The sequence below is a fragment of the Heloderma suspectum genome, chromosome 17, assembly GCF_057233095.1.
Source record: "Heloderma suspectum isolate Gila_16-S chromosome 17, 16-S_ref, whole genome shotgun sequence".
Taxonomy (NCBI): Eukaryota; Metazoa; Chordata; class Lepidosauria; order Squamata; family Helodermatidae; genus Heloderma; species Heloderma suspectum.
The window spans coordinates 17,041,292-17,068,867 of NC_139474.1; positions in this window are offsets into that span (position 1 = coordinate 17,041,292).

The window sequence follows — 27,576 nt, forward strand, 5'->3', positions numbered from 1 at the left end:
TTCCGGTGCTTACACATGGGCCATTTAGAGTCCACCTAGAGGAGAGGTTTTAGCGCACTGGTTCCCCCCTCTGTGGACTTCCCTGCTAGTTGATGTCAGGCAGGAGTGAACATCGCTCTCTCAGTGTCTGCTACATTTAAACTAGCCTTTTCTAAGTAAAAGGGCAGCCATGGATGTATTGAGACAATCTGTGGGTGTACATTTACTTTCCCCCCATTGTTCATCACTCGGGAATCCTTTTTAGATGTAGAGTGGTTTATACATTTTATGAATGATTCGTAAATAATTGGGGGGAGGAGGGGAGCTCTTGTGGCCAAATCTACATTACAGTAGGGATGGGGGAGAATTCAACCATGGACCCCAATGAGGCCAGATTCCAAGAATCTGGCCCGATTGGGGCCCATGGCAGAACAAAGCACTCACCTCCACCTCCCCATGGAATCTGTCCAGGCCGGCTCCGTCGCTGCCTCGATCCTGCGGAACCGGCCACCAACTCCGCGTCCCTGAGGAATGTCGATATGGCTGGCAGCCATTGCCGTGCCGTATCGCTGTAAGTCAGTCTCCAGATGCAAATGGCGTAGTGGGAGCCATTTGCAGCCGTAAAGCTGGTAGATTAGCCTAAATGCAGCCATTTACAGCTGGATTTAGGTTGATCTACCAGCTTTACGGACGCAAACGGCATCCACTATGCCATTTGCATCCCCATTTTTTGACATGATAGGCTACACAAATATTTGCATAGCCTATCACCGAAAAGCGCAGGGACGCAAATGGCATCACCTACGCCATTTGCGTCCCTGCTCTTTGCCGTGATAGGCTATGCAAATATCACCGAAAAGTGCAGGGTCGCAAATGGCGTTGGCTACGCCATTTTTTGCATCTGCAGTCCGGGGCAGCGGATGGACGGCAGAGGATGGACCTGGACGGACCAGCCGGCAGCAGGTAGGGTCCATCCCAGAGGGATTTGGGGGGGGTGGCAAGGGGGTAGTCCATTCTGCCATGGACTCTGGGGGGCCAGATTCTAAAGAATCCAACCTCACTGGAGTCCGTGGCAGATATCTCCGCCATCCCTACTCCCAAATAAGTGAGTTTAGGATTGCAGCCTTAATCTGGTTTGGGGCACAGTTCTATGCATGTTTAGACTAGCTGGGGAATGCTGGGAGTTGTAGGACTTTTTCTGTCCAGACATGCATAGGATTGCACCCTTAATGGGTATATTAGTGACAACAATGTACAAAAATACATTATATTAGGGGGAATGGCTTGCAAAAATACGTTAGGCAAATTTGCGTACAAAACCGAATGAAACTGAAATTGACTGATTTGTCCATCACAAGGGATCTGTGTCTTTAGAGATGGACTAGATGTGTCTAACAGAAAATTCTCACCACTTTCACCAGACCACAGACGCAAGGATTCATTGTGGGAAGCCATGACAGTTACACTGCTACACATTTGTAGCGTTGATGTTTCCTGTGGCTGTGGGCAAATTTCCTTCAATTATGCATTCTCCCTCTCCTCCAACCCCCCATCCCAGATTTTGAATGTAGATGTGCATTTCATAAAAGCTCCATGTGATTTGGAGAAGACAAAGAGAATTTGTCTTCTCTTCTCCAGTTCCAATTTCTAGTGCTGGTTTTGACTTTCTAAGCCTTAAACGGTTTGGGACCGAGTTACTTGAAGGACCACCTTCCCCCATATCAGCCTGCCCACACTTTAAGATCAGAAAGAGAGGCCCTTCTCATTTGCCCACCCATGAGAGCAGTTAGGTGGATGACCACACATCAGAGGGCCTTCTCTGCAGTGGCCCCACACCTCTGGAACAAGTTGCCATCAGAGGTCCGCCATGCTCCATCATTGCAGGAAGGCCTTATCTCTTGATATGACTGCTGTTGTTGCTCTTACCGCTGCTGTTGTTGCTGCTGGATTTTGTTGTTGTTTTTATTGCTATTTTATTGTGTTTATGTTCATATTGTTTTTAATATTTTAACTGCTTTTATGTATTTCATTACGGTAAGCCGCCTTGGGAGAGCTTCTGCCCTGAAAGGCTGCCAATAAATGCTTTAAATAAATAACAATAAATAATTTCATTCAGTGTGTGGCACTGTGTGTATGACCTATGACAGTGTTGGGTAGAAGGTACGCTTGGATCTACTGGTAGATCGCTGGATGATTTCCCACAGATCGCTGAGGATTCCTGACTCCCAGTTGCTTAACAATGAACAACTGCCAAAAAAAAGCCTTCTTTTTTCTAAATTAGGCTGTTACAATCCCTAATCTGCAGTTACTCCTTTGTTAGAAATGCACTTGTCTATGCAGTTTGCCCTGGTGTGTGGATCCTAGGATGCAGCAGGTTACTGGATCCACCCTCAAGCCATGATTTGAATCCACCCCTTGAGCCAAGCTGTTTTGCACCTGGCTTTAGTTGGTATATCTAGTAAAAAACAAAAAACAAAGTTGATCCCCAAGCCTGAAGCTACCCATGCCTGACCTGCCTATGAACACAATAACTCTGTCGGTCGCATGCGATGAAAAAGCAGGTCCTTCAAGGCCATCCCGGCCCATTTCCGGTCACACAGACTCACTGACTCACTCATGGCACAGACCCATTTTAGCAGTCAGTCAAAAGATTCAGTAAGTAGCGACTAATTTATTCATTTTATTTATTTATTATATTTATTTATATCCCACCTTTTTCCCAATACTGGGACTCAAGGCAGCCTTACAGCGTTAAAACTTCTACAACTAAAACCTATAAATAGAAATAGAAATACAACTGTACAAAAGTTAATAAAATATCATTAAATCATCAATATTAAAATTGTACAAATATTAAAACATTAAAAGACAACCAGAGCAACAAAAATGGTATCCATACGTCGCATTTTCACAGGTCCAGACTAGTTATCCCCAAAGGCCTGCTGGAACAAAAAAGCTTTTGCATGCCTACGAAAACATATCAAGGAGCGTGCCACTCTCGCCTCCCTGGGAAGGGAGTTCCAGAGCCAAGGGGCAGCCACCGAGAAGGCCTTCTCCCACGTTCCCACCAGGCATGCCTGTGATGATGGCGGGATGGCAAGTAGGGCTTCCCCTGACAATCTTAGGGCACGAGTAGGCTCATAAGGGAGAATACGGTCTTTCAGATAACCTGGACCCGAGCCGTATAGGGCTTTAGAGGACATAACTAGCACTTTGAATTGTGCCCGGAAACAGACTGGGAGCCAGTGAAGCTGTATTAACAGGGGAGTGTTTTAACAGGGGACTAAAGTGTTGTCGACGCAAAATGACGTCCTCTTTCTGTACTGAAAGGATGTTCTGTCTTTGGCATACATGCCAAATATAGAGACCGATCTCATCGTTCAGAACCATTGCCCTTCAGCGACATCATGGCATCGAAGCCAATGGCGGACAACGTACCCTAATCCACACGTCGCTTCAGGAATGGCATGGAAATAATTCATCATCAATCCCTAGCTGTTAATCCTGGGTAATTGTCAGTGCAACCCATGCTCGAAGGGCTTGGATATCCACCCAGATACCTACACAGAGCTGTTAGTTGAAAATATACCTGCTGCAGTGTACAAAATAGCAGGGCGTGCACTGAAGAACAAGAGGCATCAACCCACCCACTCAGAGAGTCTGGGGAGAACATGGAGATGGACTGGAAACTCCCCACTAGTAACATCTTAATAAGGAATCCCCCAACCCAAGGTACAGTGAGTTACGAGGGGGACAGATATCAGAAGATCAGGAGGATTCTTGTCATCAATGAATAGGGACAAAAATGCGTGTAACCCCAAATCTCATCTGCCTTCCATGAACTCACTTCCTTTTAAATAGGGAGAGATGAATCTTTCCGTGTCAATTTTTCTCCATTTCTCAGCGTTCCAGTCTTCAGTTGACTTCATCTCAAACCTGGAGATTTTTCTGCACATGCCTCTCAATGCACGCATTTCTGCATGCATTTCTCCCTGATATTCATATTTCTTGCAAGCCATTTTCATAATATATATATAATGCATTTTGGAGCATTATCTTCTTAATGTATTTCCCTAATATATGCCTTTTGTAGGCATTTTTTAATGGGAGAACTTTGCTCCAAAAACCTGGAGGAGTACGAGATTCAAAGCATAACTGAGTTCCAGTTTGCATGCATGGTGGTTCAAAAGTAGGGATGTCAGAGAAATCTGGAATGGATTCAGATGAGATTGGATTTCTATGAATCTGATCTGTGGATTCTACAGTAGACCAGATTTTTCTGAATCACGCGGATTCCACGGACTTCCTTACCATTTTTTTCGGGGGGGGGGGATTTGGGCTAATTCACGTTTATTTATTTATTTATTTATTTGAAGTATTTCTTGGCCGCCTTTCAGGGCAAAAGCCCTCCCAAGGCGGCTTATGACAATAAAATACATAAAACCAGTTAAAATGTTAAAAATGTTAAAAACATAAAAACAATAAAAGCCAACAATTAAAACCAACAATGAAACCAACAATGATGTTAACAGCAGCAACAGTAGCAGTCATATCAATAGAAGCCCAAGGTAAAATAATATGTTTTCAAGGCCTTCTTAAAAGCCTGAAATGACACAGCATGGCAGATCTCTGATAGCAACTTGTTCCAGAGGTGTGGGGCCACTGCAGAGAAGGCCCTCTCACGTGTGGTCACCCACCTAACTGCTCTCATGAGTGGGCAAATGAGAAGGGCCTCTCTTTCTGATCTTAAAGTGCGGGCAGGCTGATATGGGGGAAGGTGACCCCTCAAGTAACTTGGTCGCAAACTGTTTAAGGCTTTAAAAGTCTAAACCAGCACTTTGCATTGGGCTCGGAAACACACCGGTAACGAGTGCAGGCGCAGTATAGGCGTCATGTGATCAAATTGCCTTGCCCCCACCAATACTCGGGTGGCCACATTCTGCACGAGATGGAGTTTCTGTCCCATCTTCAAAGGCAGCCCGCCGTACAGCGCATTACAATTGGGCATTTTTGCGCATATGCAAATACGTGCATTTTTGCAATCACCATTTTATTTTTCAAAAAACAGTGACCGTGGAGCTCGATGAGGCCACTGGGGTGAGTGTGGGCCACTCACCGAGTGTGGGAAGGGGTCAAGCAGTGGCAGGGGCTCAGCGACCAGGGCTCAGGGGTGCAGGCAGGAGGGGTTCCATTGGACTCTTGGGTGCCCACGCCATCCCTACCCAGGACCTTCCTTGATTATATTGTAAGAGTTTTAGTTCATTCATTGAGGGCCTGGTTGATTAAATGTACATGTGTCTAAGGGTCCCGGCGCATGATGTAAAGTGGGGGTGTCAAACATCTTTCAGCTGGAGAGCCAAATTCAATGTTTGAGAAGTTCTTGTGGGCCGCATTACACTGGTGGGTGGAACCAAAGACAAAAGTGGGTGGGGACCAAAATACCAGCATATTTTAGATCTGCTGATAACTAAGCTTTAGGAGAGGCATTTCAACCTTTCAGAGTTGGGGGGGGGACACAAAACTGGGAAACCACCAAACCATCAGCTGTCAGGGGAAAGGGAGTGGGGCATGGGGAAAGGGGTTGGCCCTCTCAGGAACCTCCGATTGTCAGCTTGAGACACCAAGCAGAGCAGTTTTGGTCTAAAGCCTAGAGAGCTGATCTAAAGCATGGTGATGAGAACATAAGAACATAAGAAGAGCCCTGCTGGATCAGACGAAGGGTCCATCTAGTCCAGGATTCTGTTCACACAGTGGCCAACCAGCTGTCAACCAGGAAACCACAAGCAGGGCATGAGCACAACCGCACCCTCCCACCCATGTTCCCCAGCAACTGGTGTACATAGGCTGACTGCCTCTAGTACTGGAGGTAGCATATAGCCATCATAGAATCATAGAATAGTAGGGTTGGAAGGGACCTATAAGACCATCAAGTCCAACCCCCTGCTCAATGCAGGAATCTAAGTCAAAACATCAGGACTAGTAGCCATTGAGAGCCTTCTCCTCCAGGTATTTGTCCAACCCCCTTTTAAAGCCATCCAAATTGGTGGCCATCACTACATCCTGTGATAGCAAGTTCCCTAGTTTAACTCTGCATTGTGTGGAGTCTTTCCATTTATCTGTCCTGAATCTCCCACTGAGCAGCTTCATAGGATGACCCCTTTGGGTTCTAGTAGTTTGACAGAGGGAGAAAAATGTCTCCCTGTCTACATTCTCCACACCATGCATCATTTTGTACACCTCCATCATGTCTCCCCTGACCCTCCTTTTTTCCACGCTAAACAATCTCAGCTGTTGTGACCTTCTCTCATAGGGGAGATGTTCCAGAGCCCAAGCTGCCATTCTTGCAGAAAATGTTTCCCCTTACCCTCCTTTTTTCTTTGGTTGTCTGGAGACCCTCCAACCTGGAGCTCTCCAGATGTGATAGACTACAACTCCCAGCATTCTCCAGCTGGCATGGCCTCTTCTAAGGAAGAAGAAGAAGCAGAAGCAGAAGCAGAAGCAGAAGAAGAAGAAGAAGAAGAAGAAGAAGAGGGATGTGCTTCTGTGTGAAAGGTGTGTGTGGTAGAAAGCACAATGTATCTTTTAACATGGTTTTTCCCGTCTCCAGGTTTCATAAAGAATTTATCAAGAACAATATTTTGACTTGTTAATTGAGTCCTCCACTCCAAAGGTCATTTCATTCTTCTCTATACTATTCCATAGGATGAACAGAATGTTGCCTTAAGGTGTTCACCTTCACATACAACAATGTAATACCAATGGTACAGAATATACATGGCACATTGGTTTGGAAATTCAGCAAACTGGAGAACATAAGAAGGGCCCCTGGAGGACATGGAAGGGCCATTTTGATAATTAATTAATTATTTTTGGAGGTACCCTGCCTCTGAACATTGGGAGGTTTCATCTACGTATCATCACTAATAGCCATTGATAGACCTCTACTCAAATAACAAAAGTTTATTTCCATGTTAAATGCTCTGATCATGTGAATAACAGGGAAATGATTTTGAAACTGTTCCATGGACCTCTTCACTTAGATCACTTGAAAGAAGTTTATGGAAGGACATTTTTGTCCCCTCTTCTCCTCACCCTTGAAGCCCCCTACACTGCTGAAAATCCTCTCTTGAGGGCTTTGTGGGAAGGGGATTGACCCAAATCAGAAGAAGTCATCCAGCAAAAAAGTTCCAAATGAAAGTTTCAGAAGAGTCATAGACCCAAAGCGATGCAAAACAGAATCACAAGGTTCCTGGTTCGGGAGTGTCCCACAGAAGAATCCAGAAGCGAGGAGCCTCCAGTTAATACTTTAAGTCATCCATCATTCCATATAGCCCATGTAAACAGGAAAGCAACACCCAGGCAGGTCTGCAATCTCCCCTTACAGGTTGCACAAAACAAAGCAATTAGCTCATCTAAAAGAATAATGAAGCCCTCACTGACAACCTTCAATCCACAGCTTCCCTTTCATGACACCGCGTGGTAACTGGGTGATGATGACAAGACCTTCATAAGCTGCAAGCGTCACATTACCACTTCATTTGTTTAAATTGTAACTACAGAGCAGGGATGTTAAACCTCCGGCCTGAGGGCAGGTCCAGTCCATGTGAGGACCCACTCCAGCCCACCAGGGATCTCCAGGTGGCCTTACCCTTTTCCCTGACAGCCAACCATTTGGGGGTTTCCCAGTACTTGCGTGTTCCCCACCCCATTCTGAAAAGTTGAAAGGCGTTTCCTAAGGCTGAGTACTGACAGTAAGAACTTTCAGTTAAAGTATGCTGGCATTTGGGGGATTTTGGCACCAGTCCCTTTTGCCTTCGCCCAAGCCAGGGATTACTTCTAGGTGGTGCACTAAGCAAAAATGTAAATTGAAGCCAAACTGTGTAGTATTCCCTAGTGGTTAAAGGATCGTCCCTCTTCAGGTGGTAGAAAATCATCTTCCTCTGATGGGGGGTTCTGCCCTGTTTGGTTGTTTGTTTCTCTCATGGACTAATGCAGCTACATATGCTTTTTATAGGGCTCCATAGGGCTCACGTCTAGGGATGGGCGGATTCCCTACCTGCCGGTCCGTGAGGAATCCACCCACAGGAGGGGAGGCGATCCATTCCTCTACCTGGAATCCTCTTCGGCCGGCTCTGCTCCACAGTGATTCCACAGAGCCACCGGCCAGCTCCAAAGAGCCAGCGATACGGCCGCCATGCCGTATCACTGGCTGAGGGGTATTGACTGACTGCAGATGCAATATTTGTCTTGTTAATTGAGTCCTCCACTCCAAAGGTCGTTTCATTCTTCTCTATATTGTTCCATAGGCTGACTCCTGGGTTCTCTTGACTAGCTGAGAGGTTATTTATATATTTATTTTATTTAAAACATTTCTATCCCGTCCTATATCATTAAGATCTCAGGATGGGTGGCATACAGATAAAATCAATTTAAACAGGATAAAACAATAAATAATTTAAACACCTAAAAATATATTAAACTATTAAACCAGCTAATACCAGTTAAAATCTAACACAATAACACAGTTAAAACAATGTGCTAGGGAATGCATTTAGCCCTCAAAGCCTTTGGTAAAAACCATGTTTTTACTTGGCGCCGAAACAAGACCAATGTCTGCGCCTATTGGGCCTCCAAGGGGAGGGCATTCCACAACCAGGGTGCCACAGCAGAGAAGGCCCTCTCCCACATCCCACCTTAGTGTAGTTCAAGGGGAAGTATACCTGAGCTAAACATCGTTCATGGACTGGTTTTGCTTAAGAGTGGGAGCTTGGAAGGGTTTTGTATTCTAGGGAGTGGTAGTGATCACACCCCTTGGAGATCCAGTTGTTGATGGTGGCACGCCCAACCTCCCATCACAACACAAGGTTTCAGATTGATTCAAAGAGAGGGACAAATCTGTCCCTTTCTCTCTCCCCCACATTTGTTTTTGTTTTTTGTTTTCATTTCTTAATCTTAAGTTCTTTCCATCTCAGATACGAACAAACTTTGGTAACTTCTTATCAAAATTGAACAGAAGCAAAATTCTTACCCAGTTGCACCAGCCAAATTCAGTGCACAAATGGAGAGGACGATGCTATGCCTGCCTGCCATGTAGCTGGTGGAGTTGTTAAAGCCTGTTAGAAAAAAAGAGGTGATGATCCTAACTCAGCATTAACACGATTGAATATATAGGGATTCAAAGCCAGGCTTCTAAAAGCAAACCACACAAAGAGCTTTGCCTGGATATGTGAACCTGTCACTTTCTGTTTCTCCCACATTCATTGTTCTCAATCTCAAGTTCTTTCCAACCTGGATATGAATAAATTTGTGGATTTTGGTATATTCATATCCACAATGAACTGAAATAAAATTCTCACCCATCCCTAAGGTGGAGGGCAAGGAACATTACCCTCACTCTGAGCTGACTTCATGAAACAATTTGGAGTGACAGCAATATTTCCTGCTTTTAATATGGAGCATTACTGGGAGGGAATGGGGAATTGATCCTGAAAGGAACCAGAAGCACAATCACCACTGCTGGTGAGATCACCCCACACTTCACACCTGGTGGTACCCCCACATCTCTAAATTTCCCCTGACCTCACATCTTATTGAACAGGGTGGTGATGTTGGTGGAAGAAGCTTCAGCTTGGAAGTAAGAGAAAGAGCCCAGTTTCATATTCGTTATTCCTACAAATTGTGTTAGAGGTAATATGGACATTCAATTTGGGCAACCAGAAAGCTAAGGCTATTGCATGGTATAGAAATTTAATAAACCAGTGACAGCTGATAAAGTAGCGCTGTATAAAGCAAATTATTTCATGAATAGCTGAAGGCCTCCTCAAATTTGAGAAGCCTGGAAGGGAAGAGAGTTTCAAGCCCTACTCATCCAAACCAGCTCCAATTATCACATCCTAGGTTCCATGTCCTGGTCACCATACAGTGTGACGGAATGCCAGGAGAACATGATGGAATGCCAGATACATGCATCGGTTACAGGTGGTATTTGATGCAAGTCAAATGCATGCAAAAACTCCTATTGAGAGAGTTCTCATTTGCCACAAATGAGGCAAGGTGCTTACCAAGGTGTTAATGAAGGGGTTGGGGTGACTTGTTAACAGAACTCATAAGCAGTTGATGGGTTTCACACCTTTACTCTAAAAAACAGAAGGAGGCAAAGTTAAGTTATAATTAAGTTATAATCAACATCCAAAGCCATAGGGTTCATTAAACTGCCCTTGGGAGGACAAAATATGTATTTTGATTTCTTCATTAAAAAAAACAAAACCCTATGGGAATACACTTATTATGCATGATGTGTGGGTTTTGGAGGGGGGGCACACAGACTTCCCCATGATCCCTCTCTTCTATCCCATTAGTAGCCACTTTGGGGCAGGGATGTGCAAATCAGGAAAACTCGAGCTTGCCAAAGTTCTCTGAATTTCGTCTCGAAGCTCATTTTAACTTGAATCCATATCAGGTTGTTAGCTTTCTTTTTTTTTCTTTTTGCATGAAAATCCATGCATTTTTACTTTATTTTTTATTTACAATATTTACATACCACTCCGTATCTAGAACAATATGAACCTGAGCACACTCCGGGAGAGAGCGGAGAACAGGAAGGCCTGGCGAGCTATGGTCCACAGGGTCACGAAGAGTCAGACACGACTGAACGACTGAACAACAAAATCTAGAGCAGGGGTGAACACAAGAGATAAATCAGATTAAAAAAGATTAAAACACCAGATTAAAATTATGCTATTTTTAAAAAATTATTATGCTATTTTCATGTGTATTTTTCCAAATGTATGCATCAATTGTGCGCATCTTTCAACTATATTCCTTCTCCCATTGATTAAAGTGTGTTTGTGTGCCTTTTTCAAAAGTCCACATTTTTATGCACACTTTCAAACATACACATGATGTCAAATACATTTTTCAAATACAAATTACATTGTCAGTTCAGAGATGTACAGACTTGGAGGCAGGTAGCATCCAAGTCTGTGATTGGTATGAACTGGATAAATCCTGGTCAGAAATGAACTGAAATGAATGTCTCACACATCCCTACTTTGGTGCTGCATTTTGTGATGGGAGGAACTGACCCACACACCTCCAGTCCTGCTCAAAAGTGGGTTCATGTTTGAGATCTCAAATGGGGAAAGTTCTGACAATATGCAAAATGGAACAGAATTCTCGTACATACCTAGTCTTAGGATGAAGCTGGGTTGGATGCAACGGGCGATCGAAGATGTATGACGGAGACCAGAAGAGAGGCTGAGTAAGCCCATAAGTCCATGCCCCATGATCTCCTCAGTGCTGAAACTTATCTTTGTGAATCTTTGTCTTTGGGATATTCCACTCATCTGTCATAGAATCATAGAATAGAATCATAGAATAGTAGGGTTGGAAGGGGCCTACAAGGCCATTGAGTCCAACCCCCTGCTCAATGCAGGTCCCCCTGTCATAATGGACCACAGGAAGATCTGGATGGAGAAGATTTTGGGTCCTTCTGGTTGAGTTGGCATGGGTCCCGCTGGCCATGGGGATGACCTGGTTGCATGACTTCTCTTTGGTGGAGTTCTGTCAGGGCAGTCTGTTGCAGTCTCCCAGCTCTGGAGCCTTGCTGTGAATGGGCTGAACCCTCTCCTGGGTTCCCATATCTTCATTTCATACACCAGTGTAATAAGCGGGTATAAGTGGGTAATAAACCCACAAGGGTTTCAGCTTAGGGATCATCAGAGCTTGAAAGAGCAGGTGAGAAGCGTTATTGGGAAAAGAAGATGGAGATTGCCTGAAGCGTGGAGGTTGAACCACATAAGGAGGGAAGAGGGAGAGCAAGAAACCCCAAAGGGGATGAAGGAGGACATATATGCAACTCATGAGAACCTGAAGAAGTCCATTAAGTCATGTGGCATTTGAGGCCTTGGTCCCTGAAGCAGAGTAATTGTGGCCAAAGGACAGCTTGAAGTGTTAATCTTTTAACGTTAAGCTCTTAAAGTCATTTATTTTGAAGGAGTCAACACCTCTTGTACTTAACTTACAAGTGGCTCCGGTGACTGTGTGTGGGATACCAACCCAGACTACCACCCCGTGTGGGACGCCTCTGACTGTGTGTGCAGGACCATCCCAAGCCACATTAGTTCCGAGCTGTCTTGGGTCCCTCTGTGCGATCCCGCGCTCCTCAGACACTGTTCCACTGAGTGCTTGCATGCCAGTAACAGTGAGGATCGTACAGCCCACATGTGTGGCCACTGCGTCATACACCTGTGCAACCTGCTGTGGAACTCCCACATGCCTCAGATGCCTGTAGGAACCAGGGAAATGATGGCGATGGAATTGACACCTGAAGACTTGACCGACGAATTAAAGATTAGCTTGTGAGGTTTTGCACGACTTTGGCACTATAAATAGCCTCCAGAACTTTAGTTCTTCTTAGGGACATTAGGGAATTCCACCACAGATCCCAGGGGGGCCGAATTCCAGTGAATTCAGCCCCACGGAATCCATGGCGAAACAGAGCAACCCGCCCCACCACCCCGTGAAAGCCCCCCGGAACGGAGCCTACCTGACGGTGGCTCCAGCTGCGGCTTCGGCTCCGGCGGTGGCTCCAGAGGTGGTGGCAGCTCCAGCTACTGCCAGGCTGCTGCGGACGCAAATGGCATCCTGAGTAGGGGACGCCATTTGTGTCCCTATGGTGGCCCGTGATAGGCTACGTAAATATTTACGTAGCCTATCACAGCTAAAGCAGGGACGTAAATGGCGTCCCTACGCCATTTGCATTCCCGTTTTAGCCATCATAGGCTATGTAAATATTTACGTAGTCTATCACGGGCTACCATAGGGACACAAATGGCATCCCCTACTCAGGACGCCATTTGCATTCGCAGCAGCCCGGCAGCGGCTGGACACCCCGCTGCGGGTTGGCCTGGCCAGTGGCTCCGCGGCCTGGCCGCGGAGCGGAGCTGGCTGGGCAGGATTCCGGGGAGGAGGAACGGATCGCCTCCCCCCCCGTCGAGGATTTCGGGGGGAGGGATGGAGCACCTCCCCCCCACCGTGGATGTCCCTGGACGAAACCAGGTAAGTGTTTCGAATATCCCTAATTCTTCTCCTGCACCTCCTCCCTTCCCTGCCTTTGGTGTCCTTTTATCCTCTCCTTTAAGCAAATGGCTGGCTATGACCTTTGTGGGTATGCCAGGCCCAAATATTTTGTTCTTTGCTATTAACATTTATATACTGCCTTCTTTGCTAATGGTGTTGAACATACTCCTAGGTGTTGGATCGTCACCCCCTGCCCACCCCAGATTTTCTTTCTTCTTCCTCCTTCTCCCAACCCTGCTTAAAATGTAACCGAACAGCAAATAAAAGCTACTGTTTGTGGCAAACCAAAGAGGTGCTTCCCTGTCGCGCACTCGTATCTCTGAGTTTGATCGGTGAATTGTGGAGATGGTGGAAAGGGAGCAAGGGATTCAAGAACGGGAGGAAGTCAAGAACAGGAGGCCCCCATCCTTGGGGCTGCGCTTTGAGGAGGTTGTAGACGAATTCAAATGGGTTCTGAGGAGGGCAGCAACGACAGTCAGGGGAATAGAGAACAAGTTGTATCAGGGAAGGTTGAAGGAACTGGATGGTTTTAGCTCGGAGATGAGAAGATTGGGATGGGGTTGGGGGTATGATCACATGCTTCAAATCTTCTCTGTCTTCTCTGTGATCGAATGGGCTTAAGTTAAAGGAGGGTAGATTCTGCTTCAACTTTAGGAGAAATGTCTTGATGGTAAGAGTACTTCAACAGTGGAGTGAATCAACCAGAGGAGTGGCTATGGCTACAGGTTGGCGGGAAAGGTGATGTTCACACTTGTTCAGGTTCTCCAAACTCCTCCTCGAATTCCTCCTCGAATCCTGTTCCTGAACACCTCCTCCTCTTCTTTTATTTCTCAATTGGGAAAAATGTGCATTTTTTAAATCTGAAAAAAATATCAGAAATGTGCAGTTTCCCCACAAGCTAAAGCATGAAAATATGGATCAGGGACGGGGGGGGGTGCACATTTGCGCAAGTGAGCAATTTAGAATGCGGCACAAGTTCAGGGAATGGCAAACATTTCCTGAGAACTGCACTCTTGTTTGCATTCACATGCAGGGTTGCAAGCGGGACATGCTGGCATGACTTGCGAACATGAAGGGAATTCTTGTACGTTCCTAGTTCTGGGTTCTTACTTGCTGGATGTCTTCAGGTGTCAGGGGTGTTTCTGAGCACAGGGAGTAGGATAGCAGTTCAGATTCTGAAGGAGAACCTCCAGGCATGGGGGAGGTGTTTTCCCAGGCTAGTCCAGACATGACTGGGCCAGCTTCTCAGGTTACAAATGCCCAGCTGGGTGAGGATGAGGGTTCCTCTTCACACACCCCTGTGAGAGACAGCGAACAGGAGGAGGGGGCGGTTGGAGAGTCTGATGTAATAGACGCCAGGTGCAGGCACAGAGCAAAGAGAGAGAAGGCCGGGGCAGAACTTAGACCGTCTACCTGATTGGACTTGTGTGAAAAGCTGAGCTTAGAGGCCTCAAGTGAAGAGAGGGACCTCCCCCCATTAAGTTAGGCTAGCCAGACCGCCTCCCTCTTCAAACGGCGGGCAACTCTCGTAAATCCCATTTGAATCCCCTGAAGACATCCACTTGTAAACGGAGTGTCACTGAGAATTTGCACCGGTATGACCATGTGAAGTAATGGATTCAAAGCTGTAGACTGAAGCCTCTCATCTGTGCTTGTTTTTGGCATTGAAATAAAGTGGGGGCTAAAGGAATCCTGAGATCAGGTGGAGTCTGGGAAACAGCTCTGGATTTCCTACACTGAACAGGTAGTTCTGTTAGATCAGGGGTGCACAACCTTTTTTGGACCAGAAGTCCATACCTACCGTTGTCCGAGACCCTGGGGCCATGCACACAGATGTGCACACAGATGTGCACACACATACTTACATACACACATACATATGTGCACATATGTGCACACGTTTATTTATTATTTTATTTATTCATTTCATTTCTATACCGCCCAATAGCCAAAGCTCTCACGCATGCACACACATTGGTGTGCACACATGCCTGTACATGCACGTCCAAGCACACATGGATGCAGATACAGACACACACACACACACAGTGGTGGGGTGGGGGTTAATTTCCCCCCATCCCAGAGATGCCACAGCAGGATTGCTGGGGTGGGGGAGGCTGTAGTCTCCTGCTCCTAACCCTAACCATGATCAGCTATGCTATGAGTTATGGCATGGAGGAGAGCAGCTCCACACCCAGCCTGTTGGATGCCTGCTGCTGGATGGTGAAGGAACCATCCATGCAACTGGCATAGCTGAAAAGATCTGGACTGAGAACGGCCCCTGGATTTCACTGAAAGTGAAAGGATGAGGTATAATTGGGGGTTCCCCCTCCATCTGTCTTGAGAGCCAGTGCAGTGTAGTAGCGAGAGTGTTGGACTGGGAGCCAGGAGATCCAGGTTCTAGACCCCACTCGGTCATGGAAGCTCACTGGAGGACTTTGGGTCCATCACAGACTCTCAGCCCAGCCCACCTCACAGGGTTGTTGTTGTGAGGACAAAATGGAGAGGAGGAGGATAATGTAAGCCACCTTGGGTTCCTTGCAAGAGGGAAAAAGGCAGGATAGAAATGCAATAAATAAATAAATAATCTGTCTTCAGGATTTTGAGGGACGCCAAAATGTGTGTGTGTGTGTGTGTGTGTGTGTGTGTGTGTGTATGCTGGAGAAATTTGAGATGGATTAAAATGAACTCGGATTTCTAAGAATCTGACCTGCGGAATCCTCTGCAGAGCGACCCCCCTCAGGCCTTGCAGAGTCTGTGGACCTTTGGATGATTTTTTTTTTCTTTCCTGAAATGTACACATATAAATCCATAGAAAAATGCATACGTTTCTGCTGAGGAAATGCTGAATGGAATAGGGGACAATACACTGAATGTTATGTATGGAGGACAATAATGTAAATACTTACGTAATTATTTCCATATTTTTCCGCATGAACCCCCCCCAAAAAAAATCCGCATCCGTCTGTGCACAGACGATAGAACGAAAGGCACCCGACAATCTGCGAAACACAATCCTTCTTTTCTTAAGTACTGTATCTGAAGGTGTTTTAATTACAAAAGAGTAATAGATCAGGGGTGTGGAGGCCAAATTCAGCCCGCCTGGGATTCTGGTCTGGTTCTCCGATGCTTCCCAGATAGCCACACTCACTTTCCCCCAACGCCAGCCTTGTATTGTTTTCCCATCTTTTCTGCCACTGTTTTCCAATTCTAAGGCTGAGTTACTGGCAGGAAGGATTTTAAGCCAAAATATGCTGGCATTTCTGGCCCTGCCCCTTTTGCCTTTGGCTCCACCCGCTTCTGCCTTCAGCCCCACCCACCACAGAACTGCAGCTCCTTAGAGCGTCCCTGAAATGGAATTCAGGTCTCAGGCTGAAAGCGGTTCCACACCCCTGCAATAGATTAACCAGTCTTTCATTCACCCAGCCCTACCTTGAGTGCTAGTTTCAAACATAAACACTAATTTTCATAAGAGCTTGCAGAGCGCCACGCTGGATCAGACCAAGGGCCAATTTAGTCCAGCATTCTGCCATCACAGTGGCCAACCAGATGCCCCAGTGGGAAGCCCTCAAGCAGAAGATGAATGCAACAGCACTGTCCTGCTAGCGTTCCCCAGCAACTGGTATACAGAGGTAGACTGCCTCTGAACAGGGCGGTTCCATTCCTAAATACTGTGGCTAACAGTAGAAGAACCCTTAACAGTAGAAGAACAGAAGAAGAACCCTTCTAGATCAGGCCAAAGACCTGTCTAGTCCAGCTGTGACATGTAGGCCTTTGTTCAGAGGTTCTCTCAAAATATGCTTTCTGTGTGTTGGTGACCCCTGATCACCTGCTTAACTGAACATATTCAAATTCCTGCAGAGCAAAATGTCATCACAGAGTAGAAGCCCATTCAAACCCTGGATATAGGCATACAGATGTTTACATTTGCCAGAAAACACTCTCTTAGCCGGGATTGCTTTTCTTCTTTTGCTATTAAAACAGCAGCATAACACTAATCAGTACACGGCTTATACGTGCAGAGATTCCAATGCATGATAGATGCAAACTCAGTCTAAGTTAAGATTAAGCAGAGCAAAAAAATTAGGCAGTTTCACTTAGGGATGTCCAAGAATTCCGCCACGGACCCCAATGAGGCCGGATTCCAAGAATCCAGCCCCATTGCAGCCTGTGGTGGAACGGAGCACTTACATCTGGCTCCCCTCAGAATCCATCCAGGTCTGCGCCCTCCCTGCGGTGATCCTGCAGAGCCAGCCACCGGCTCCGCAATGCTGGTGATACAGTCGGCTGCCATTGCCGTGCTGCAAATATTTTCGTAGCCTGTCACGTGAAGAAAAAGCAGAGACACAAATGGTGTTGTGGACACCATTGGTGGCCGTAAAGCTGGTGGATTAGCCTAAATGCAGCCGTAAATGGCTGCATTTAGGCTAATCTGCCAGCTTTACAGCTGCAAATGGTGCCCAGTATGCCATTTGCATCTGGACACTTAACATAGCAATACGGAATGCCAATGGCAGCCCTCCGTATCGACAGCATTGCGGAGCCGGTGGCTGGCTCCACAGGATCGTCACAGAACGGAGCCAGCCTGGACGGACTCTGGGAGGAGGGACGGATTGCCTCCCCCCCCTGCAGATGCCCCCCAGGACCCAGAGGTAAGGTGTCTTCCCACCCCTAGTTTCACTGTTTTCCCCTACAGGCAATGAAGCAGGGGGAACTCCCTAAAACAGCTCCCTTTTTCTGTGTTCTGAATCGGCTTTTTATACCTTTCCATACTCTTAAACATGTCTAGATCAGTTTCCTTTCATTTACGTCCCATCAAGACACATTCCTGAGAATACATTTCTGTTCCCAAATTGATGATGTCCAACAATATCGCTAAAATCCAGAGCCTTTAATAGGATCGATGACGACCAAAAACATACCTTCCATAACATTTCTGAACCCCACGACATGTTACAGGCACGTTTGTGACAAAATAATCCTTTCCCCGACTACATGTGTCTCTTGAAACAAATCTATTCTATTTACGATCTGAAAGTTCTCCTTTCTTTCCTTATCTGATCCCATTCCCTAATTTCATGGTTTGTTTTTATGGCCTTAGTGGGCGTTAGGTCAACACCCTGCGCTGTGCAATCTGGATTATCTGATCAGAGTACTGATAAGTGATTTTCTAGCACTAGAACCCCGGCACCTGTGTCCTCCACCTGGAACTGCTCAGGGAAAAGACATGTTCATCTTTCCTCTTGCAGTAGGCCTGCCTGAGTAACACTGGGTCTCCAAATCACCTTGTTATATTTTAAACCAGACTTGACTTAGAGGCATCTCCTGACTGAATTTCATAATTGCATCGCTGCAGCAAGGCAGTCCAGATATGAGACAGAGCATCCTGTTTCCTGTAGTGATCACAGGAAACCCTCAAGTAGGGGTGTGTTGTTGTTTATTCGGTCAGTCGCTTCCGACTCTTCGTGACTTCATGGACCAGCCCGCGCCAGAGCTTCCTGTCGGCCGTCGCCACCCCCAGCTCCCCCAAAGTCGAGCCTGTCACCTCCAGAATATCATCCATCCATCTTGCCCTTGGTCGGCCCTCTTCCTTTGGCCTTCCACTTTCCCTAGCATCCATCAGCATCTTCTTCAGGGTACCCTGTCTTCTCATGATGTGGCCAAAGTACTTCAGTTTTGCCTTTAATATCCTTCCCTCAAGTGAGCAGTCTGGCTTTCTTTCCTGGAGTATGGACTACTTTGATCTTCTTGCAGTCCAAGGCGCTCTCAGAATTTTCCTCCAGCACCACAGTTGAAACGCATCTATCTTCCTTCGCTCAGCCTTCCTTATGGTCCAGCTCTCGCAGCCATAGGTTACTACGGGGAATACCATTGCTTTAGCTATGCAGACCTTTGTTGTCAGTGTGATGTCTCTGCTCTTAACTATTTTATCAAGATTTGTCATTGCTCTCCTCCCAAGAAGTAAACGTCTTCTGATTTCCTGGCTGCAGTCAGCGTCTGCAGTAATCTTTGCACCTAGAAAGACAAAGTCTGTCACTGCCTCCACGTTTTCTCCCTCTATTTGCCAGTTCTCAATCAAGCTGGTTGTCATAATCTTGGTTTTTTTGAGGTTTAACTGCAACCCAGCTTTTTTGCACTTTCTTCTTTCACCTTCGTCATAAAGTTTAGGGATGCACGAAAGTGACTCACCTGATCCCTAACGTTGATTCGCGGTGGGGGGGAGGCGCTCCGTCCCCCTGAAATTCTGGCCGGGGGGAGGCGCCCCGTCCTTCCCCACAAAATTCTGGCCGGGGGGAAGGCGCCCCATCCCTCCCGCCGCGAATCCCGGCCGGCCAGGAATGCAAATGGGGGCGGCCGTAGCCACCGCTGTTTGCGTCCCTGCAGTCAGCCGTGATAGGCTACGTAAATGTTTACATAGCCTATCACAGCTGAGTGAAGAAAAAAAAAATGTGTGTACGCAAATGGCGGCGCCCATGGGCGCTGCCATTTGCGTTCCTTATTTTGGCACGTGTAGTCTATGAAAACATTTACGTAGACTACGGCGAAAATAAGGGGAACGCTATTTGCATTCCCCTTATTTTCGCCGTAGTCTACGTAAATGTTTACGTAGACTACACGTGCCAAAATAAGGAATGCAAATGGCGGCGCCCATGGGCGCTGCCATTTGCGTACGTGCGGTTCTTGTTTTTTTTTCACTCAGCTGTGATAGGCTACATAAACATTTACGTAGCCTGTCACGGTGTTTTTTAAAAATCTAGCCGTGATAGGCTATGTAAATCTTTACGTAGCCTATCATTTTTTTTGTTTTTTGTGGTTTTTTTTCTTGGAAATGGTGGCGGCAGCAGCCGGTCAGAAGACCGGCCGCTGCCGCCGCCAGGGACATTCGCACAAGGTAAGTCCTGTCCCGGGGGGGCGGGGGGGCAGACTGTTTCCCCACCAATTTCGGGGGGCAAATGTGCTGGCATTTGGCCTCCCCGAAATTCGTGGAGAAATTCTCTGACATCCCTAGGGTTCCTCAACTCCTCCTTGCTTTCAGCCATCAAAGTGGTATCAGCTGCATATCGGAGATTGTTAATGTTTCTTCCAGCGATTTTAACTCCAGCCTTGGCTTCATCAAGCCCAGCACGTCGCATGATGTGTTCTGCATACAGGTTGAATAGGTAGGGTGAGAGTATACAACCCTGCCGTACTCCTTTCCCAATCTTAAACCAGTCTGTTGTTCCATGGTCTGTTCTTGCTACTTGGTCGTTATACAGATTCTTCAGGGGGCAGACAAGATGACTTGGTATCCCCATACCACCAAGAACTTGTCACAATTTGTGATGATCCACACAGTCAAAGGCTTTAGAATAGTCAATAAAACAGAAATAGATGTTTTTCTGAAACTCCCTGGCTTTCTCCATTATCCAGCGGATATTGGCAATTTGGTCTCTAGTTCCTCTGCCTTTTCGAAACCCAGCTTGTACATCTGGCAATTCTCGTTCCATGAATGGCTGGAGTCTACCTTGCAAGATCTTGAGCATTACCTTACTGGCATGTGAAATAAGTGCCACTGTTCAATAGTTTGAACATTCTTTGGTGCTTCCCTTTTTTCGTATGGGGATATAAGTTGATCTTTTCCAATCTGTTGGCCATTCTTGTGTTTTCCAAATTTGCTGGCATATGGCATGCATCACCTTGACAGCATCATCTTGCAAGATTTTAAACAGTTCAGCTGGGATACCGTCATCTCCTGCTGCCTTGTATTAGCAATGCTTCTTAAAGCCCATTCAACCTCACTCTTCAGGATGTCTGGCTCTAGCTCACTGACCACACCATCAAATATATCCCTGATATTATTATCCTTCCTATACGGGTCTTCCGTATATTCTTGCCACCTTTTCTTGATCTCTTCTGCTCCTGTTAGGTCCTTGCCATCTTTGTTTTTGATCATACCCATTTTTGCCTGGAATTTACCTCCGATGTTACCTCCAAAAAGACTTCTTTTCTGGACTGGCTGCCTGCCTGCCTGCCCATTGTTAGGGCCAGCATTCTCCCAGTCTGAAACACCCTTGAAGGATTGGAGTATGTCCAGCATGGGAGGGATCAGTGGGGTAGTATATGTTTTCTGAGACCACCCCAAGGAGCAGAACCTCAGCCAGACTGGTGCTGCATAACCGGAGGGGTCACATTTGCGGCTGAACTTATCATGCTAAGAAAACGTGCTTGGGTCCCCAGTGGCAAAGAAGGGATGGATGTTATGAACTTCCTTTGTAGTCTGATCTTGCTTCAAAATAGCGTCCTTTGCTCCTTTTTGCTTGAATGCTTCTGTTCATCTGCTGTCTGTTTCATAAAATCTTTCCTTCACCCATTGGTATGCTTATTCCCTCTGCATATCCTAAAGAACCATTGCCTACTGGCAAAACCAATCAGTACAGCTGTTCCCAGCATCGAGAGGACCATGGTGTACATGCCTGCCATTTAGGTGATAAAGATGTGGAGCCTGAGAGGGGAAAAAAAGAGGTGGCAACCCCAATTCAGCACCAACATGGTTGAATGCACAGGGATTCGAACTCAGGACTTTTGATACAGGATTACACAACTAACCAAAAGCCTGCATGGGAGATGTACAAGAGGAGTAAGGAGGAATGTTTTGCCTATGATGTATCCTGTACTGAGCCAGGGGTTGGACTAGATGCCCTTAAAGACCCCTTCCAATTCTACCATTCGATGTGATTGGTATTAGTTGTGAGCTGGGTACTTGTAACGTGGAATGATAGCTTCAGTTGCAAAAGCTCCTTCTAGGAATGTCAAAAGAATCTGATGGGGGGGTGGAGATGGACAAGCTTTCATTAGCTTGGGCCCCCAGACTCCCTTCAGATTGCTGCCAGCTACCCTAACTCGGCCCTTAATGAGTCAGGCCATCTCACAGATTTTTCATCTTTTAAAAAAAGTTGCGTAAACAGACATCTTGGCAAATTGCAGGCACAATTTATGAAATCTGCACAAATTTTGCCTGCCACAAATGTTGACTGAACTTGGCGCAAATTGCCCGTGTTTCAGCTGTCATTTGAGCAAATTGTGCAAATTGTGTCTGCAATTCATGCAAATTGTACAGATTACACAAATTGTGGGCACGATTTGCACAAATGTCTATTTATGCAGAGCCTCGTGTGGCGCAGAGTGGTAGGCAGCAGTATTGCAGCCGAAACTCTCCCCACGACCTGAGTTCGATCCCAGCGGAAGCTGGGTCCCAGGTAGCTGGCTCAGGTCAACTCAGCCCTTCCATCCTTCCAAGGTCGGTAAAATGCGTACCCAGCTTTGATGGAGGAAAGGTAGTCACGACTGGGGAAGGCAATGGCAAACCACCCCGCTATAGTCTGCCATGAAAACGCCAGCGAAAGCGGCGTCCCTCTAGGAGTCAGCAATGACTCAGTGCTTGCACAGGAGGAACCTTTCCTTTTCCTATTTATGCAATTTTTTAAAAAAACAAAAGAGTTCCCAGATGTCCAGAAAAACCCATGGCGCAGCTCAGCCACGCAAGCCGAACTGGGGGAGCTGTGGAAATCTGGCAAGCCCCAAAAGGGCCGGATTTCCTGGTGATGCATAGTCCTAGCTCCACATGTCTGTTCCAGCAAACACACCCATCTGGGACTTAGGACCATCACTCTGCCACTGCCGGCCATCTAAGGTCGTGTTGAGGCTGGAACTAATCACAGCAAAGGATACCCTAGCATATATGCATATTGCCAAATAATGCATTAACAGTTGTAATTTCCCAGCATTTTGGAGCTTGAGTGAACATGGAAAGCCCTTAACACAACATGCTGAACTGAATGATGTTGTTTATTTGATGGATCGTCTCCTCCATATATATCTCTGCCCAGACCCTAAGATCATCCTCAGTCATCCTTCTCTGGGAGCCCCCACCAAAGGAAGTGGTGTGGGCTGGGCAGGCTTACTTACCGAATGTCAATCTTTTGAACCAATGCCAAACTAGAACTCACTCCCCCTTCAAAATGTGCCCATTTCCAATCAAAATTGCAGAGAAACCTGTGCATATTGGGGGAAACAGCATCCAAAAATGGATTCTATTAGGAAAATTGCCTGCCAAAAAATGTGTAAGTCAGGCAAAATTGCACACCAAAATGCATGTAGCCCTCATCCATAGCTGTGCTGCTAACACAAAAATCTTAACCGACTTTAGGATTGGAAAAATGAGAACCTGAAAGGAAGTGAAATTGACAGACTTGTCCAATCCCTGCCTGGGACTTTCTGCATGCAAAGGGTGTGATCTGAGCTATGGTCCCTTCCCAGAACATATGAAGCTGCCATATGCCAGTTCAGACCAAATGGTCTGCCTTGTCCAGGCCTGTCTTCTCTGACTGCCAATGTCTCTCCAAGAGCTCGGGCATGGGACTACCATAGATGCTTTTGGATCTACGGAGACTGAATCTAGGATCTTCTACATACCAGCAGTAGGTTGGATCCAGTCTTCGCCACTCTTACTGTAGAACCATTGAAATCAATGAGATTTCATTTAGTCACAACTAATGGAAGTCCCATTGGCTTCAATTTCTATTTATTTATTTATTTGTTATTACATTTATATCCCACTTTTTTTTTCCTCTTGCAAGGGACCCAAGGCAGCTTACACAGTCCTTTTCCTCTCCATTTTATCCTCACAACAATGCTGTGAAGTAGGTTAGGCTGAGAGTCAGGGAGTGGCCCAACATTACCCAGTGAGCTTCGTGGCCAAGTGGAGACTAAAACACAGGTCTCATGAATCCCTGTCGAACATTCTAACCATTACACCACATTGGCTCTCCTGCTCTAAACTTGACTAAGTCTAGGTTCAATCTTGTGTTTTTCACTGCCAAGTTATGAGCTCGGCCCAACAGACTCTGTTGTGCTGAATAGACATTAAAATAGGAGGGGGCCACTCGTAGGCCAAAACATCTGGAGGGCCACAGCTCCCATCAGCCCTTGCCAGCATAGCCAATGGTGAGGAATGATGGGAGCTGTAGGCCAGAATGTCTGGAAGGCTGCAACTGGCCCAACCCTACATTAAAAAGAACATTTCATATGACCAGAAGCACTGGTTTTTTTATGGTATAGGAATTACACATAACAGGGGATATCTCTTATATCAACACCCCATTTATAAGGATTCAAGATGTTTGTTTTGTTTCTCTTCTGTTTTCCTCCCATCTTCCTATTTGCTTTCATGGTTGGATCACTTCATATTATATATATACTCCACTTACAGAAAATAATTTTGTGGCAAGAGGGCATTATGGTGACCATGTGTCCTACTTGACAGAGGAATCTTGGAAGGCTGTCAGAGGACAGCCCTGTATTTGAAGGGCTGTCCAGTTACATGAGAACATCAGAAGAACCCTGCTGGATCAGACCAAGGGTCCATCTAGTCCATCATTCTGTTCACACAGTGGCCAACCAGATGGCCATGGGAAACCCACAAGCAGGGCATGAGTGCGACAGCACCCTCCTGACTATGTCCCCCAGCAACTGGTGTACATAGCCGTACAGCCTCTGGTACTGGAGGTAGCATATAACCCAGAGGACTAGTAGCCATCAATAGCCTTCTCCTCCAGTTTAAGTCCACTTTAAAGTTAACAGACCATTAGAAGGGAGAGCCATGTTCTCATGGTGAGAATGGTCTCATGGTGAAAATGTTCTTGTGGTTAGTTAGAGCTATGTTCTCGTGGTGAGAATGTTCTCATGGTGGGAGAGAGCCATGTTCTCATGGTGAGAATGTTACGGTGGGAGAGAGCCATGTTCTCATGGTGAGAATGGTCTCATGGTGAGAATGTTCTCATGGTGGGAGAGAGCCATGTTCTCATGGTGAGAATGTTCTCATGGTGAGAGAGAGCCATGTTCTCCTGGTGAGAATGGTCTCATGGTGAGAATGTTCTCATGGTGGGAGAGAGCCATGTTCTCGTGGTGAGAATGTTCTCATGGTGGGAGAGAGCCGTGTTCTCCTGGTGAGAATGTTCTCCTGGAGAGAATGTTCTCATGGTGAGAATGTTCTCATGGTGGGAGAGAGCTGTGTTCTCCTGGTAGCCACTGATGGCCTTCTCCTCCAGTTCAAGTCCAGTTTATAGTTAACAAACCATAAGAAGGGAGAGCAGAGGCCTTGAAGTTGCCCATCAACAGCACTTGGGAACAGACTGAGCAGCTGCACAGGTCAGCTGGTCACAGTCTTCTTCATCACTATGGTGAGATGTTTTGTATTTCTTTTTAGATTACAAGAATTATTTCTAAATGTGCATCTATACATATAAATGAGCACATGAGAAATGTATGCAAATCCTCTTCTGTCCTCCTTTTTCAGTGGCACATAATTGGCTACCTTAGGAGCATAAAGGCAAGAAGGGAATCGTTTCAAAATAACCAAAACATAACATAGGTAGCCTAATGAGTTGTTTATAAGAAGCTAAATAATATTATAAAAAGATAAATAAGCCAGTAGTCAACTTCTGAGTTTGCAGTCATAATAAATAAGTTTGTGTTTCTTTCTATGTTTGTTTTCAAAAGAAAGCTAAGGAATAGAGTGAATGCTAGTATCATGTGATGTAGGGTTGAAAGAATGGATGAGAGGACCAAAAACAGAAGTGAGAAAACAAATCCATCCTTATTTAGTCTCTTCAAAAGCCAATGATCCTGGTTCTTCATTTTTATGGGCCAGTCAGTTCAAAGGATGTGGACCTAAACTTAGGTTCAACCAACCAACCAACCAACCACCAAACATAAGTCCAACCAATGCATATCCAATCAACTGCACATGACCCAACCTTGCCGTTCTCAAGGCCTTGATCTCCGATTAGGGAGGATTCCATTCAAACTAATGATATGGGTCAGCAATTTGAAGATGACTAGGTGGGGCAGGATTGGGTTCTTCTAACAACGTGCTTCCCATTACCCTCGGGCATCTCCTTTCCGGGAACCTGCCTCTTGGAAGCCACATAAAAAGAGGCTGCAGTTGAGTGTGTCCTCCAAAGTCAACTGGATCTCTTGGGTCTTCTAGCTCTTGCCAGACACAGTGGTAAGTCTCTGGATGATGGAACTGATCTCCTTGATTTTGTGTCTGTCTCTCTGGTTTTTGAGAAATCTCTTGTAGGCAACTACCAGGCTGGGTGCTTATTACAACATTCTTTGGTTATTGGATTGTGTCCCCATTTGAGACAGAAAATTGGTAGTAGTACCCAAGATAGTAATCTCCACTGATGGCTTCAGGGATGGATTAAGATGGCCAGGAAGAAACCAATATGATGTTCTCCATTTTGTTCAAGATCTTGCCTTTTGGTGCTTTCTCAACACTCATTTTGGAAGAGGCAATTCCTGAAATGAATAGTAATGGAGGAGAATTAGAGGGAAGAAAACCCAGAAGAGGGCTGGAGTAGAAACACAGAAGGGTGGTGTATGCAACAGCAGCTGTGCTTACTAGGGTGAGAGATACCTGGGGGTGGATGGGAAGACCAGGTCAAAGAAAGATGAAAAGAAAACTGGAGAGGATAAGAGGAGGAAAATGATAGTCTGATGGTGGAGATACCAGCACTCACTTCAGCAGAGGTTTAAGTGACTTCTTCTAAACATGGATTAGCAACCTCCTCCTTGATGGCATGATACAGAATACATATAATAGCAGGAGTAGGAAGAACAGCAATAGCAGAAAGTAGTAGTTACATCGCGGTGATGTTCCCACAATTCTTCCCCCATCCAAATTACTCTGTTTTGGGGCTACAAAATTAGTTGGGCTTGTTTGCAGAATGGCACCCAATGTAGAATCAAGGTGCAGTTCTCTTATTTGTTTATCTGTTCATCTAGAAAACGATTCATTTCTTTTGAATGCAGTCCAAGGAGGGAGGCCTCCATCTACCCTGTGCCAGCTGGGCTCTTGCCAGCAAGGTGGGAGGACTGGTGAAGACTCTTTTAGCCTCCCCACCCTTCTACAGCTTTTTTCATTACACAGCCCTCTGAGCCCTTCCAACTCACTCTCTTTGCTGGGGGTTGGGGTGGGGTCTGAAACACAATTGGATCCATCAGATCCACAGGCTCTCTCCTCCCCTCCTGCTGACCCCCCGCCCCAATACACCCATGTCCTCCTTTCCCAAGGCTGGAGTCCTGATTTCATGAGGGGGAACTGCCACAAAGCTTTCTGTGGTGTCTGGGAGGGGCTGTGGAGGTGAGTTGGGAGAGAACCATTGTTGGATCTCCTCCTCCAAGGTGCGCATTTCATGCATATTTTTCCAAATGTACGCATGAATTGTGCACAACTTTGAAATGTGCACATTCTTCTCCCATTGGTGAAAGCATATTTGCGCACATTTTTCAAAACTACGCATGTTTCCATCCACATTTTTTAAATGTACATGTGCTGTTGAACATATTGGGGGGGTCTGTGAATCACATTTCAAGCTCAGGAATGTACGGACTTTGACCACAAAGTGCGTCCGCGTCCGTGTTTGGTCTGAAAGGTAGGAGTGTACGAAACCCCGCTTACCTGGCTCCGTCGGG